Source organism: Euprymna scolopes, chromosome 1, assembly GCF_053919585.1.
Source record: "Euprymna scolopes isolate OS-2025 chromosome 1, ASM5391958v1, whole genome shotgun sequence".
NCBI lineage: Eukaryota > Metazoa > Mollusca > Cephalopoda > Sepiida > Sepiolidae > Euprymna > Euprymna scolopes.
This window is the reverse complement of record NC_136482.1, coordinates 171,015,806-171,018,846: the sequence shown is the minus strand read 5'-3', so window position 1 is coordinate 171,018,846 and position 3,041 is coordinate 171,015,806. Positions and strand designations below refer to the sequence as shown.

The 3,041-nt window shown below is 34.0% G+C and overlaps 1 non-coding gene across 1 annotated transcript; it reads left to right on the top strand.

The window, feature by feature from the left end:
- Positions 1 to 2,672: 2,672 nt before the first annotated feature.
- Trnap-ugg (transfer RNA proline (anticodon UGG)) lies at positions 2,673 to 2,744 on the top strand. Its single transcript has one exon. It is a non-coding gene; the product is annotated as a tRNA-Pro (tRNA).
- Positions 2,745 to 3,041: the final 297 nt, after the last annotated feature.

The following is a 3,041-nucleotide window of genomic DNA, read 5'->3' as shown; positions in this document are numbered from 1 at the left end:
TGGCCTTAAAAATGCCAATCTATCAAACGTTAGAAAGGCCAAATTTTAAAAACAATATGGCAGCCCCGATTGTCGTACATTTAGTCTAATAAAAAAATGTTGAACATATAAAAATGAAATTTTTTTCGGGTTTCATTTCAGCCTTAGGGTCTATTAATGTGTTTTATATAAAAATAGATAGTTTTTATAATTTGTCTGTCAAATAATTTACGCCGCTAAATTACACATTTGCCATGTTTTATATAAAAACAAAAATAATTTTTATAACTTTTTGTCTGTCAAATAATTTACGCCGCTAAATTATGCATTTGTTTGTTTTTTATATAAACATAAAGGTAAATTTTTAGTTTACCGACCCCTCGGCATTCACCTTTAATTTGTCGACTTTTATAAGTTTTCGGGTACGCCAAGAACGAATATCGCATTTATTTTTTGCGCGAACACGCAGTTATCTATATTTGAAGACATTCAGTCTCCAACGTAATCCTTATCATTTTTAATGGCGGCCATCTTGTTTTCCAATAAAGCAAACACGCCAAAAGAAGCTAAATATGCCACATGTAACTGGAATCCCCCCTCCCATCACCGGCGTTGGCGGAAAAAAAAGGTAAGGTTCATTGGAGGGGGAAGGGGTTAATTCCAAGAAATATTGAGCGAAAGGAAAGAACGAAAAGAAAAGACCACAGATTAAAAACAGTATTTAGAATAATATTTATTAAAATAAATTTAAAGGTTTCTCTACAACAGAACACCGACCACTATTTTTTTTTTTTTTAGGGATATTCGATGTTGCTGGCCACAAATCTGATGATCAAATCCGTCGCAAATTTACGGTTTGCATGGTATTAATAATTGATATAAAAAAAATTTAAAAAAATAAAGTTTTCACGAGCGGTTTACAAAAGCATATTTTATGTTTTTCGTTCTTTTTTTTTTTTCTTTTTGGAGTGGTATTCAATTATAGAATTTGTGCAGTTAACATGTTCTACTGCAGTTTAATTAACCGTTTTTCCATGGAGGAGCGGGGCGCGGGGGGGGGGGACGACCAACATAAAATAAACCGCTCGTGAAAACTTACTGACAGCAATATTTTTACTCTTAAATGAGGTGAAAACTTTATTTTATCAAAAATATTTCTTGTCATTTAAAATGTCCGCCTTGTGAAACGTCAAGTGACTACGCGCGTGCACACATTTTAGTAAGAAAGTGAAAAAAAATGAATATAATTAACAAAGTGAAAAATTAATGTGATTAAGAAAGTGAAAAAAAGATTGTCCGTTTCCGGGAAGCGGAAAAATATCCGAAAGGGTTGGGTGGGGAGGTCATTTCGGCCTTGAAGCCAAAAAAATAGGTACTCCTTGGGCGTTGAGTTCCATGGCGACCAGCAGAAAAATTTAATACACCGAGCAGAAGAACTATTTGATTTTTCACAAAAATTCTGTTTACATTGGGGGGGGGGGGTTAGAGCGATGGAGTTCTTCTGCTCGGTGCGGTGCCGGTGCGGTGTATGTCGGCGCGTTCGCGTTATTTACGGAAAAACGGTAAATTAAACTGCAGAAGCTTCTGAGAAGCACCTGTTAAATATTGTACGAGTTTTATAATTGAACCCCCCTAAAAAAAATTTAAAAAACGAAAAATAAAAATGCTTTTATAGGCAACCAGTGCCAAACCACTCGTGAAAACTTAATTTTTTAGATCAATTAAAAAAAGCATAAAAAACTACGTAACATAGAAAAATGAACCAGAACCACATTTTGTTTTTGAAAACTTTCCTGTTATTTTTAATGTCTGCTTAAAAATTCTTCCGCAATGTGACAAGTCACCTTACTACGCGCGTCCATGCGCGAACGCATCATGTAAGAATAGCATAAACGATGGCGATGAGTTGGCACAAAATAGTGCGAGGGTTCAGGGGTTAATACCATGCAAACGGTAAATTTGCGACGGGTTTGAATATCAGATTCGTTGTCAGCAACCCCGAAAACCTAAAAAAAGCAAAAACAAATTTTATTGGTCGGTGTTCTGTTGTAGTTTTACCCATTAAATATTTCTGCTGGTCGCCATGGAACTCAACACTCAAGGAGTACCGAAAAATGTCTGGGGGGGGGGGCATGTTTTGTCTCTTTCTGGCGTTTTTTCCTAAATGGGAAACAAGAAGACCGCCAGCAAAAACAATAGTGATTACGTTGGATACTGAATGTCTTCAAATACCGATAAACAACTGCGTGTTTGCGCAAAAAATAAATACGATATTCGTTCTCAGTGACCAGTGTACCCGAAAATTTTTAAAAGTCGACAAATTAAAGGTGAATTCCTAAGGGTCGGTAAACTATTAAAAAATACCAAAATAAATATTCTTTATAATTTTTTTTGTCTGTCAAATAATTTACGCCGCTAAACTACACCTTTACCTTCCTTTATTAACCGGCGTAGTTTACTGTTTAATTTTTAGTAATAAAAATTATTGAACAAAATCTTTAAAATGTAAATTTGCTAATGAGCTGTAGTGACCTACTTTATAAATTACACTCACTAACCAATATATTTTATTTTATTCTATATTTATATCTTACTATTTTAAATATTACATGTACTTTTATTTCATTAAAAAAAAAACACTTTAAACTATATTTATTTTATATACTTTCGAATGACCCGTGAGAATTACTAGTGGCTCGTTGGTCTAGGGGTATGATTCTCGCTTTGGGTGCGAGAGGTCCCGGGTTCGAATCCCGGACGAGCCCTAATATTTTTGATTGGTTGTCTTCTTACAAATGCAGATTTGAAAAGGATCAATTTAAATTTATAAAACTTGAAATAAATTTCCTTAAATATTTTTTTTTCTTCTTCTTTTCTTTGGCATGAAAAAATCAAAATCAAAGAAAAAGCAACTTCTTTTTTTTTAATATCTGATTTTGTTGCGTGGATACTCGAACTGTCATAAAATGTAAACTTGTAGAATAGTTCATTTCGATAAGACACAAGGCGACTATTCCATTTTGCTTACGGGTTAAAAGCTCCGCTCTATCAAATCCATTTTC